This window comes from Adelges cooleyi, unplaced genomic scaffold (genome assembly GCF_023614345.1).
Source record: "Adelges cooleyi isolate 19-005CV unplaced genomic scaffold, UGA_ACOO_1.1 ACOO_flye_CR_arks_rails_tigmint_CR_PRNA_574, whole genome shotgun sequence".
NCBI lineage: Eukaryota > Metazoa > Arthropoda > Insecta > Hemiptera > Adelgidae > Adelges > Adelges cooleyi.
The window spans coordinates 13,467,007-13,480,006 of NW_026096268.1; the positions used below are offsets into that span (position 1 = coordinate 13,467,007).

The 13,000-nt window shown below is 31.3% G+C and overlaps 4 non-coding genes across 4 annotated transcripts; all 4 read right to left on the reverse strand.

The window, feature by feature from the left end:
- Positions 1-7,748: 7,748 nt before the first annotated feature.
- Positions 7,749-7,821, reverse strand: Trnaa-agc (transfer RNA alanine (anticodon AGC)). The gene has a single exon. It is a non-coding gene; the product is annotated as a tRNA-Ala (tRNA).
- Positions 7,822-8,715: 894 nt separating this feature from the next.
- On the reverse strand, positions 8,716-8,788 carry Trnaa-agc (transfer RNA alanine (anticodon AGC)). The gene has a single exon. It is a non-coding gene; the product is annotated as a tRNA-Ala (tRNA).
- Positions 8,789-9,093: 305 nt separating this feature from the next.
- Positions 9,094-9,166, reverse strand: Trnaa-agc (transfer RNA alanine (anticodon AGC)). Its single transcript has one exon. It is a non-coding gene; the product is annotated as a tRNA-Ala (tRNA).
- Positions 9,167-10,767: 1,601 nt separating this feature from the next.
- Trnaa-agc (transfer RNA alanine (anticodon AGC)) lies at positions 10,768-10,840 on the reverse strand. The gene has a single exon. It is a non-coding gene; the product is annotated as a tRNA-Ala (tRNA).
- Positions 10,841-13,000: the final 2,160 nt, after the last annotated feature.

Here is a 13,000-nt window from a genome sequence, read left to right on the forward strand (position 1 = left end):
CTTTATATATTTACTTCTCGATAAGAACAGAGTACTTGAATGACTATCAGTATACAATATACCAAGTTACGGAACCAAACAATTTCCACTGTACCATAACGATAAAATATAATCAAAACAAACGTCCGAGGACAGGACTGACTAGGCTGTATAAAAATCAAATAATTAGCGTTTGTAGAACTCAATATATATATATATATATATATGTGTATGTGTGGATATATACATCCGAGACACATCCGAACAGCGACGCCAGAGCAGATTTAGCAATATAATAATATGCTATAAATTTTTGTAAATTGGTTATTTTCTCAAAAGGACTTCGACAGTTTAACGGCTAACGTGAAGTATTACACACACACACATATATCTGTATATATATATATTTTCTATATGTACATGGAACACAACGAAACTACGGCGGTTGTTTCGGTGCCGTTGTCGGTTTTTGGCAATTTTCCCTTTGGACGATTATGTGTGCCTTTGCCATTTGTTGTCTGGTAAACGCCAAATCGGCAACGGTCCGGCGCCGTTGTAAAAGTACAAAACTTCTGTTTGCCAAAACTGATATTATCTCTTCTCTGCTGGCTCTCTCTCTCTCTCTCTCTCGTCCCACATCCCATCCCGCTCTTCCGCTTCCGCCCGTTAACGGCCCAACAAATAGATAAACGTCTTAGAAATTCGGCGCAGATGGACCTTCTGTTAACATTATAATACCCGGGGTCGGTTTGCAGTGACACGTCTTGTGCCGGGGATAGTATCGGCCGGGGGAACGATAAAAAAAACGTCGCCGCCTATCGATAATAGTCGTGGTAAAAAAAAAAACCGATTACCTGATACTGCGAATCCTACAGGAAACGTGTACACGTTGTATGTGTTTGCGGGTTAAACAATTTATATAACTGTATACACAACCGTATGCGTTCAACTCCTTGCCAACCCGGCGATTGATCAATAAACGTGTACGAACAAAAAATAAAAACCGTAAAAAAACGGCGGCATGAGTGTTGGGTAGGTATGTGTGTTTGTTAGCGCATTTTTTTTTTTTTTTTTTGTAAACTGATCATGTCGTTTCTCGCAACAACAAAAAAAAAAAACGCCGAATCGGAACAAAAAACAAATAGAAAAAAAAGTTTGCCAAAAACTACAAAAATAAAACCTCTCTTCGGACGGTGTATTTTTTTTCTTTTTTCATTACTTACTACATAATGTGTATAGCAATGAAATCGGATTATCTCATTAACGTCGCACCGTTCGACTACACCTTTATATATGTATATATATATAGGTACAATGGATCAATGTGCGAGAACTAAGTGAATTGAAGAAAAAAAAAACACCTATACACAATCGGTAACATTCTTGGTAAATTATTTTTTAATATGGACAAAATAGATCAGTAGTCCAGTAAAACTATTAGTGTATAGGTGAAATATTGTCGGTGAAAAAGCTGCGAGGATCCGCACAGTTAATTATCATAAATATATTTGACCCGAAAAGTTTTTTTTATACATTATTGAATTGCGGTGAATTTTTATGAAAGCGAATTAGCAACATTTATTTATGTGGAAATTGATTTTGCTTGTATTTTCAATTTTTATAATGATCCTGCAAGTGTAGAAAATAAAACATAATATTCAACAGACAAACCGCTACAATGTAGTTACAGTTCATATCTACTGTGAGAAATCATCAAAGCCCCGTTTCAGCACAGTGTTATATTATATTATTTTGAAAAATAACATCGTCTTTGACGTACTCTACCTTTGATATAATTATTATGATTTTTGAATTTTACAAAGTTAACAATTAATAAATACTACATTGGTAAAAGAGGTTCCTGTTTCCAATAATAATAACAACAATAATAATAATTGAACAATTATTAAATAGCGTTGCGCAATGTCAAAAGTGCAATAATGCAAATTTCATGTAAAATAATAATCAATTTTATACAAACGAGGTTAGGTTCATTTTTACTTTGTAATATTATTATATTTTATTGCACAAATAATAATGTGTAATTTTACAAACAAAAGTTAAATACAATTTTAATTTTTACAAAAGATGAAAATTTGTTTTTTAACTACTACGGTTATATTACAATGAAAAAAAATATCAGTGGAAAATTTTCATCAAACATAAATAAGTTAACACAGATGAAATCAAACTAAATTGTGAAGTGCACTTCATAGTAAAACAATAGATTTTTCAATAACGATTTTTGATTGGTTTAAACTTAATGCGGTAGGGCCAAATTATAGTGCCGAAAATATAGTACACTATTTACAATGATAACGTTAACTGATAAGAAATATTGATAACAGATTTTTGATAAACGATGATGGATTGTAGTAACATTTCTTTGACCACACTGTACAACGGAAAGATTATTTTTTTCATTTCCTGGTCACACTGACCTGAGATTATTAAACATTGTTTACATTTTTCGATTTTTTTTTAGAACACTATCTGATTTTATTTTATCTATAATATTAATGTGTTTCATACAGTTAGAAAAATGATTTTATATTAAATGAAAAACTGTTTTGGAAATATCTAGAAAGTGTGTGCAAGTTCAGTCATCAGTGCGTATAAGGTACATCTGTATGGTAATATGGTACATCAATCATCATCTGTAGCGTGCATTCTCTAACCGGTATTGTTTGCCCAATGATATATTGTATTTTTTATTTTTATTGGATAAATCAAAATAATGGGAAAAGTGCGATAAAATTATGACAGGGGTTACCTACTTTAAAAACCTTCTCCAAGCGGTCCAAATGTATTTTTTACCGTCGAATAATTGACACATTTTTATCTAGAATAATGCCGTTTTCATTTCCATATTCGACACCCTATCTTTTATTTCATTGCAACGCTGTACTTAGATTTTGTCTAACAAAAAATAGTTTTATGGAACTAAAAATTAATCTCATTTAAGTCACATATTAAAATTAAAGCTGCTAAGATAAGTTTACAATAATATATAATCTCATAACAAGAAGTCGGCTAATAAAATAAATATTGGAATTAATTAATACTATAGAAGTTGACGTATAATTTAAATTAATCAACAAACTCATATAAATTGCAAGAACCACAGATAATATATAGAAAAATACACTTTTATTACACTTCTAAATTATTGCAGACTTGGGTTCCAAAAGTTGAACGCAAGAAAATAAACATAAAACTTCTTTCGACTTAGGATGCAGTATGTACAGTCAACTATTTTTACCCAAGATCTTTGCGACGTTCAATTTGAATCCACTTGTTTGTCGCAGTAAGTACTATAATATATTATAATACTACTATAACGGATGTAACGACGCCTCTAACGCGAATCACTGTGGTAATAATAATAATAGTAATGACTAATAACAATATTATATTATAGTGTTTGCATACAGCATACAAGCAAACGTCAGTTACCCAAAGAAAACGTTTCCGGAGCATACGGTGAAGTTTGTCCAAACTTGCGCGCTTAAACTTTACGGTTAAATCTATTCAAACCAAAGTTACTGTACTTATAACATAATATATACAAGGCATTTTTGTAAGACGCCTCGAGGATAACGTTGATGGCATTCGCTGGGATTCGCGGGACGTCGTTGGGCTCGCATCGACGTAGGTAAGTATATAATAATATAAATAAATGAAAAGTAGAAAAACTAGAAAAAAATGTATGTCCGCGACATCCGATTATGACGTGAAATCTAAAGGACGACACGAACCGCGTGACGCCCTAGCTAACGATCCAATTATTATTATTGTAAAAAAAGGGGGAAAAGTAAAAAAAGAAAGGTATACTTACTATGTCGAGTTAAACACTTATATAATATGTTATGTGTGTGTGTTCTGCAAACGATAGTTGTGTTCGGCCACCCCCCGGAACGACTTTTGTTGAAAATAATACATTGTCTTTACACCGTCCTCGCCGTCGTTTATCGTTTGACAGCGACCAATAAGTAGGTAAATAAATAGGAAAAACCTAATTATTTTCTCAGCTCCACAGAAAAACATTTTTTAATCGTGGGTATGTTATCTCTTATCTCTAATTCAAAGTGAAAGTGCAACGTGAAAATGGCGACTGGAAATTTCTCGTATCCAGCCCAATAACATATCCATGTCAATGGCGTATCGACTGAAAACAGTAAAAGAACTTAACCTTTTTTCACCGTATCCTGTAGCGGCGAGTTTGTTTTTTTAAGTTCTATGTTATTTTGCCTTTGAATAGCATTACAGCGGCTGCCGATGCGAGACGGCCGAGATTCAAGTAGGTATCTACCCACTAGTATTACACTGAAGCATCCCTGCCGTGGTCTCGGTGTATTGTTTTTCAAGCACTATTATACCAGCGTTTTCATTTTTTCATGTATTTTTAAACTTGAGAGGGAAAATATATATTTTAATTTCGCTTTTCAATAGTTTTCATTCAAATCCTGCCTAAGCCCAATGACTCTTATTGCATCACTAGATCAACAACAACTTTGTACCTGCTAGCACTTGTACCCAACATCATATTATTATCGTCGGTTTTAGAATACAAAGCTTAACAGCTAAGGTGTTTAATTTTCAAAAATAATGGATCTACATTTGAACGCATGTTGGTCGCTGCCATTTTTTTACAAAAGAATATCATGTATGTGATGGGCTTATGTCACAAAATGTAGAAAAACTGAGTACCAAACTAATTTTCAATGTATCACTTAAACAAGCACTAATTTCGAAGATTGTCTACTTCACACTAAATAAGCGGTATACAAATTTTAAAAGGTATAACATTGGATAATATTAAATATTTAAAGTATTAAACCTATTTAAATGTACCTATGTAACAAATAGATTCACAACCAAATTCACATAACCGAAATGTGTGGATATGATAGAATAAACCTTACACTTTAAAAATAGAATCTAAATTAACTAACTTACTGGGTATAATTTAATTCAACGTTTTATAGGAGAAACTGACATTATATTTATTTTACAGTATTATTTTATTTGTCGTCGAGTTATAACATAACTTTTTTTTCAAACATTTTTTTAATAATTTAGTTATTATTATAAAAATGTAACCGCATCAGATGATTGTAATCGAATTAGTATTCGATTTGATTATACAAAGCAACAGACTAACCAAAAAAAGACTTTCGCTTCCGATTAAACTAACAAGTTTAAAACATATTTTAATTATTTGCCAAGGTTGGTAAACTTTATTTTGTAAAAAAAAAAAACTCATGGCAAACCTCTTTCTTAGTAAGGGAACGTTCAAAATTGTTTAATGTAACCGAGTTTTCTAATTAAAATTACAAAAACAAAACAATTAAAAATTCCCGGACACCGTAAAGTTTTTATTTTTTAAATTAGATTAAATAAAAAAAAAATGTTAACGCGGTTTGGCGGTTCTGAGAGCAATAAAGTCACTAGTACCAGGAATATACCGAGAAAACATAAGTTAATTGTATATTATAATCCGTATTGCATGACACGAGCTTAATTTCCACCTCACTCTGTTGCTTTGACGATGATCAAGAACCGAAAATCCCACCTTAGAAATTTTGAAATGTTAATATACATACCTATCTAATAATTTCTTTTAATTATATTTGCATACCATATTATTTGCATTCAATTGGCCTTTGATCGTTTCACGCTGTTTACTACCAACAGTCATCTCCGTGGCCGTCCTTTTTTGTCTATTTAACACTTGTGCTTCACCATATTTTCCATTTCGGCTACTTCAATTATTTGTCTTTAATCTCTTTTCTTTTCCACTCGCATCTCGCTCGCCGTGTCTTCTGTTCTGTAATTTAATATTAGACATACCTTTACACAAACCTTTTGATACACGTTTGCTGTTCTTACAACACACGCGCCACCACCAATGGTTGTAATGGTATTCTCATATGTGGCAAATTATTCCACGGTGGAGCGCGCGTGGGTCGTAAATTCCGGACACGGCGTCTTAAACACAACCGAATTATTTATACCATCGGATGATTCCCCTTATATCTTATCCAGACTGGCAACAGTATAATAATATACAACACCTTGTTGGCAAACCTTTTTTCCTCTCTGCCCGCTCTCATCTCCAGCCACAGCCCTCGCATTGTTTCCTGCGCGTTTCTGTTCATGGTTTATGCAATTGCTTTATACCTACCACGCCGGTATCCTACCGTATTATTATTATTATCATGACCAGTATAAGACAATTATGAACAAAAACTCAAACCACCCTCTCTAGTCCGGGCTTTAGGTATGCAAGCTACTGTTTAACATATTATAATTTATAGTTTACAGCTGTTAAATTACAATATTAGTCGTATTAATATATATATATACATATTATAGGTACATACTACATTTTTGTGATTTGCATGTCTTCCGTTTTGGTTATAATCTCATATCTTGAAGGAAGCAGTATAAGAGAGCAAACGCCTCCCTCGAACGTGGTAACCGTTTCTTAAAAGATGTATATTAACTTTTGTTGCTAGTTTTATTCTTTTCATAACTAACTTTTTTTCTATAATAATATGAAGAGTTCAATATTCATGCAAATTCAATGGCCGTTTTATTTTTATCTCGTTGCTACACAATGTCATAATGTTACCTCTCTGTTAAGTTTGCATCATGCCAAATATATAAAGGCAAAAGAGGTGGGTGTAGAATATAATATGGAATAATATGCTCTCCCACGCTATGACGTAAATTATTAGGGTATAGATGTTATTAATTTCTCTGTATCGAGCTTATAGCTAATTATTACCAAAACATGACGTAGATAATTTGTCAGTGACCGTTTTCGCAAACAAGTATCGAGTTCGGACATATTATTTTCTAGGTAATTGATTTAAAGAGTTTATTGGATTTTATCGCCGACCGTTATTCATCGACCAACAGAGGAGATTGGGGATGAAAACCCATCAACGAAATGTTCCAATCGGATGGTCTTTTAGAATATTTGAAAATTGTCCCTAATAATTACCTCCTTAAAACTGATAGGTAAATAAGAAATGCAAAGTGCTACAAAGAGTCGCATGCCTTTTGAATTATAGAGTATATAACGGTACATGGCCCTGACTCTAAAAAAAAAAACAATCTTTTAATCAATGCAGATAAATACCTATAAATAAATAAAAAAGTTATCATCGACATTCTCAGCTGTTTAAAAAATTAAGACTAATAATAAACGTGTAAGAGTGACCTTATTAAACAAGCGTCAAGACTGATTATAATGTTAATAGACCAACAATACAGCAAAATTAAAAAACAAAAAATAATTGTAACAATAACATCTATCCGATAAAAAAAATAACAATAGTTTAAATTATGATTTTCTTAATATATCTAAAGTTTAAAATTAAATTTTCAACGTAACAACTCTAAAATTTAATTTTAAATTGCGAATTTGAACGTTGTATATTTTATTTTGCTGAATTCAGAACGGTTCTAAGAGATATTATAAATAATAGTAAGTTTTTTCAACGTCAACGATAATAATATTATGTAAATTGTTAATTTTGTATACAATTATTAATATAATAAACCGTAATTATTATTTTAATAATTACCAAAAATATGTTTGATAGTATGTAAAAGTTTTCTCAGTTTTATGATATTAAATAAATAATAACGTTTGGAAGGATTGAAAAACAAAAACTTATAATAATATTTCAAGAAGTAGAGCTCAAAAAATGCAATTTAAGACTGTATGAAACATAAAATTTTTGCAAAAAAAAACTTGGAGGCGCCGGGCATCGATCCCGGTACCTCTCGCATGCTAAGCGAGCGCTCTACCATCTGAGCTACGCCCCCAGGTGAGCACTGAAGTCGAAATCTGGATTATTTGAGAGTGTAGCAAATTATAATTTAAGAAAATATGCTCAAACTTCATTTTTAAGGTTAATATTACAGCTAGTTTCGACAGTCGCTAAAAAAAGTTTAAACGTTTTTCAAAATAAATACCATTCATGAAATCCGTATATTATCAATAGGTAACTAATTTAATGTGCATTTTTAATGAATCATTTTCCCCATATAGTATATAATATATATAGATCAGTGAGGAATAAGGAATGGTCTAGGGGTACGATACTGGACTACCGCCCCCTCCAAAAAAAAAAAATACAAGTATTTCTTTGGTGCTATAATTATTATTGGTGTCTGTTGTTATACGATTTCCTGACATTTTAAACGCCCCAGTAAAGTTTTAAAATAATACTCCACTGATGTAGATCATTAATATATATATATTATCTAGAGAGTTTAAACATTAAAATTATTACAAATCATAGGCACTTTTCCGATAACCGACACCTATCACAGTGTTATCAATTGGAATAACATCCAAAGAGGATAATAATATGATGATCACCGATGGGCGATGAGTGATGACACCGATGTGTAGTTAGGTATTATTTATATTGTTATAATTAAACGATAAAATATATTTGCTGTTGTAATAAAAAATAGTTTAAAAGATATACTATTGTAATACAAGTAGGTATAATTTGCAAGTAACGTGCATGTACTTTTTTTCACTTTGCTTATAAATCATAACAGAATTATTTAATCTTAGTAAAATTAAACTAACATTTGACAACAGCTGTCATTTTGAAATTTGATAACATTAAAAATGAAATGCACAATAATAATGAAAATTGATGTGCATTTCTTTATAATATGTATAGACAAATAAAACAAAAAAAATGGAGGCGCCGGGCATCGATCCCGGTACCTCTCGCATGCTAAGCGAGCGCTCTACCATCTGAGCTACGCCCCCAAGATGATCGACCAGCTGAAATTTAGAGCATTAGAGAACTCGGTAAAGAATACAAATCCCAAATACATACCTAAGTCAAATGTAGTACATCTATTTAGAAACCAAACTGAAGGATTTTTAGTTTTTTTAGCTAAACTATACTCTTTTGGTTCTTACCTAATATTATTACAACGTATAGGCTTTTTTTGCGTCTACTCTCATTGGCGTTGCTTTGGGTAAAAATTTAAATTTGTGGTTTTCGGTGCAATTTTATTAGCAAAAAAATATATTATAGGTGTTATTGAGTAGCAAAAAATTTCAATCGTTGGAGGCGCCGGGCATCGATCCCGGTACCTCTCGCATGCTAAGCGAGCGCTCTACCATCTGAGCTACGCCCCCCGATGAAAGTACAGGTAGACTTGTGAGGTATTTGAGTGTAGACCAGTTTACATTTTCAGTACAGTGTCTGTAGAACATACCATTCGAAATCAAAACAGTAAACACTTATGCGACGTGTACAGTAGGTTTAGATATAGTCTAAAGAACAACCGCTATGCCTGCAGGCTGTTACGTTCAAACATGGCATTGGACGACGCGCGTGGCATGTGGCCAACTCGAAGTGAACGGTCGAAACAGTAAACTATACTCTACTTAGTACTTGATATAAAAGTACTATAGTCTATACCTCATATAGTCTATAACCGTAAAAAAAGTGACTGATACAAGAGATCTAGCCTCGAGGTAATGTTCAACGTCGCTCTAAGGAATGTGACAAACTCTTCCTATAATCCAAACATGATTTTTTTGGTCGTTTGACATGAACTTTTGTCTTCTAAATCGTTTAACGAAAGGAGTTGCTTCATCTCCAAAACTGCCATTTTTGTGTCAGGTCAACTAAAGGACCTGCTGCGCCTTAACAGTTGGCAACACCTATCGCAAGAGTACCAGTGCTAATGTATAGTGTTGAGTGAATAGGCTGCAAATTTAATTTAATATGTATATCTAGGTACCTAATAGCTAATATAATATGAGCTTGGACGTTACTAACAGAAGTGAGCAACACTATAATTATCTTGTCAAGAACATAATAAAGCATTGCTTTTATCGGTCAAATGAACATAACTAGTATATAGTAATATAAATCATTAGATTATAAGTAATTTAGAATAATGACAATTTTGCCGTTTTCTCTTGAAACTGGTTTTAAAACGATTTTTCGCACCATAGTTTTTCTATCATAATCTCAGTCCTTGTTTCAAAGGATTTCAACCACTTTAATATAAAATAAATTAGGTATCAAATTCCCAAAATTAATGCATATATTAATTATGTAAATAGATAACGTAAGTACCTACACAACAACACTGACATCAATTTTTTTCGTTTCAAAATTCCTGACCGAGTAATAATTGATTTTATTTTTATTAAAAACCTTTGTTTTTTTACTAAGCTCTATCAAGCTGTGTTTTTTTTTAAAGAGGTAGATTGTCAAACTATGAAATGATAATATGATAAATCGCTTCTTTTGGATATTGCTTTTTGAGTGAAAAGATTGATTTTATCGGATCGGCTGTAAATTTAAAAGTAACAACTCCGATGAAATGCTCATTTTTCATAAAAGAAAGTTAATATACGGAAAACAGCCGTTAAAATATAAAAAAAAATAAACGTTTATTCTCGAAATTCCTAAAATAAATTCCCCAAATGGCTTCTTGTTTCATGCATAGCAGCACAGCTCTCGCGTGTTATGACTATAATACCGTTAACTCGATCCACAAATTGCTAAATAATAGCAAATTTTATCGCAAAAACATATTTTACAAGTCGGGTCTGATATTAAGCCAAATTGATTTTTAATCTCGCTTTGATCACAGTCAACATTGTATGTTTTTAGTCCAACGCGAAACAAATTATGTTCATACTACGTTTTACAATAAACATTTTTATAAAGAAATTGAAAAGAAAAATGACAAGATCAATTTTTGCAAAAAAAGTGGTTCTGGAGGCGCCGGGCATCGATCCCGGTACCTCTCGCATGCTAAGCGAGCGCTCTACCATCTGAGCTACGCCCCCCAGACGTCCAAGTTGACCAAAACAAACATATATAACCCAGAAACGCGGGTAACGTTAAACTGCTATGGTAATAATAAAGTTTCTATAATACTTTTTTTAATTTACTAAAAATCTAATTGTTTCAACAAATTAAAGATTTTACAAGCATGTTAAGTACATTAATGTGTAAAAGATGTAGAAAAAAAGAAAGAAAAGAACAATAATAATTAGGTACCTACTTTGGCGAAATATGAGAATTGAGTTACAAAAAGTATGTAGACTGTACAGTGTACTACTGTAGTGTCTATAATACTTAATACTCAACAACAGCTGTTGTAAACAACTTTATATACATTCTTTTATGTCAACATGGATTTTTTTTTAAATATTTACCAAAGACAAATTATTTTTATTTACAGAACGCAAGAAAAGCAAACGCTTCTACAGCCTACAGCATAATATTATTATTTTAGGAGATTGCCAAAAACTAATTATATATTTTATTAGTATTTTGAACCAAAGTAGGAACTCGATTTTAGTTTTTACTTAATATTTATCGTAAATAAAATATTGAATTAAAAACAGACTATTCTCGAAAATATATTTTAATTTTCACAAATCACATTATGAAACATGGCGCCTCTCTGTAAGAGTATTAAAATTGAAACCATTAAAAATACCTAATAATCTTTCAATATTACCTACGAGGCTAAATGTCGTTTTTGATGTTATTCTGTTTAAAGATATGTAGTACATTTGTACAGGTAAGTGTAGTTGAAATAAAATAAAGTATTCAGGCAATATTAATGTTTATAGTTTATTATTTATACCCACCTAAAAAAAATCAACAAATTAATATTGTCAACGTTTTAGTTCTTAAAAAAAATTGCCTACGTTTTAAAAAAAAAAAAAAACATAATTAATCATAATACGTTATACAGCTAGTCGACAAAATATTAAATTGGTATCAAGTGAAAATTCTAGTCATAAAATATAAACTTATCCAATCTTGGGAAAATGTATGACAATATTATTGTTTATGTTAAAATATATATAGGAATCAATTTTTTGGAATTTGGAATGCTAAGAAAACATAATAATTCATAAAGCGGAATAATTAAAAATACTGCGCTAAAGGTAAATACCTAAATCTATAATACTAAGAATTTCTAATTGCCAATTAAGATGTAAGAATGTGCTTTTAATTTGTTTACAAAACGAGTCCCCAAGTTTACAAAACATAATAATAAATATTTTAATAATTTGTATCGGCCAAAGTGATTTTATTATAAGGAACAGAATAATTACATAGTCAATTAATGAAAAAAATATTTTTACAATACTTATATCAGATGTCAACTTAATGAACCCCGTTTGTCTGATTAAGTCTGACTAAGTAATTCTATGAAATTTTTTGGGTTATATAATTATTATACGGCAAAGTTCGTGTCTTTAATGTAAAATAAAAATAATAATCAAATATCAAAGTACTGCTCAAGAGGTTTATAATTCGGAGCGGTGTAAAAAAACGAGGCAAGTATATTTTAATTATATTATGCAAATAAAAAAAATGGTATTATTAATTTTTGTTTTAAACTAAAAAGTTTGTATCGACACACAACACTTCAATGTTTTGACAGACTTTTAATGTTATAATATAACTTTAAATGGCGACGGGTGAGTGATTCTGGTTGTATAACTGTACAATCCTATTTTTACTTTAATTTAGTTGTAAATAAATATAAAAATGTTTTGATTTGTTGAATGAGATTTGATTTCCGAAAATGATCGAAAACCAATAACTTAATAGGTTATAGTAGATGCTTAAAGTAAAGTGCGGCGTTCGTGAAAACTAAATTAATTATTAATAAGTACATTAGCGTTATTGCAGTTCTTAACGGTTTGGAGAGGTCTTAAAAGTTAATGCAAGAAGGACGAGAGGGCAAAACACACGAAGAAGTATTCGACAATGTAAAATTTGATACCTATTTAAAACGAGTAGAGGGCAGTAGAGAAATATAAGTTTTAACATTTTCAGCAGGTAGACAGTCAACAGTGTTCAACGGATTTCTTTCACAATCTTACCAAAAGTGCTTGAACTGTCAATTGTTATTCTTCATAGAGCGAACAAAATTGTTTATTCTAAGTATTCAACCGTTACTTTAAATCGTTCAATTTAAA